Consider the following 1000-nt stretch of genomic DNA (forward strand, 5'->3'; position numbering starts at 1 on the left):
AAGTAAAGCCTCCGGCCGCTTTTTGTAAAGTCATCGTAACACTGTTGGCCATCCAGACAAAAAGGTGCAGCAAAAAGAAAACAGACCAAGCTTATTTATAAGCATTAGTACAAAAAGTTCTTAACATTTTAGTAAATAGAATTCTGCAGAACATTCAAACAACAACACACCACAACCAAATCGGCGTTGTACCAAAAAGGCTAGAATGGTTTGTTAATCTCCTATATTAGAATTAAATATGTTGGAAGCTCAAAGTGGAAAAGACATGATCATTTCTGAAAAGATTGAGAAGACATTTGATAGATTCACCATTTATTTTTTTATTTACTTATTTGAATTTTAGGGAGAGAAGAAAGGGAGAGGGAGGGAGAGAGAAACATCTATGTAAGAGCAAAACATCAATCTGCTGCCTCCTGCATGCCCTACTGGGTTTGGAGCCCGAAACCCAGGTTAGTACCTTGACTGGGAATCGAACTGGCAACCTTTTTGTGCACAGGGACAATGCCCTACCAATTGAGTCACATGGGCCTGGACTCACCATATATTCTTAAAAACATTTTTTAAAATTATTTTAGAAAGAGGGTGAGGGACAGAGATATAGAAACATCAATAAAAGAGAAACATTGATAAGGGAGAGACATTGATCAGCTGCCTCCTGCATGCACACCCCCTACTGGGGATGGAGCCCGCAACCCAGGCATGTGCCCTGACCAGGAATCAAATTATGACCTCCTGGTTCATGGCCAATGCTCAAACACGGAGCCACACAGTCTGGGCTCACCGTATATTCTTCATTGTAAAAAATTCTTAGTAAAATTGGAGTAAATGAATAATTTCAAAATATTTATGCCAAAAATAATGTCATACTTAATGGTGAGATACTGGAAACATTCCCATGAAGTTGAGGACAATAATTTTAGAGGTACATTAGGAGCAATTGGATAAGAGAAAGAAATAAGAGGTATAAATAAAAACGGAAAGGCTAAACTGTCATTTTTGT

This window comes from Myotis davidii, unplaced genomic scaffold (assembly GCF_000327345.1).
Source record: "Myotis davidii unplaced genomic scaffold, ASM32734v1 scaffold169, whole genome shotgun sequence".
In the NCBI taxonomy this organism is placed as follows: domain Eukaryota; kingdom Metazoa; phylum Chordata; class Mammalia; order Chiroptera; family Vespertilionidae; genus Myotis; species Myotis davidii.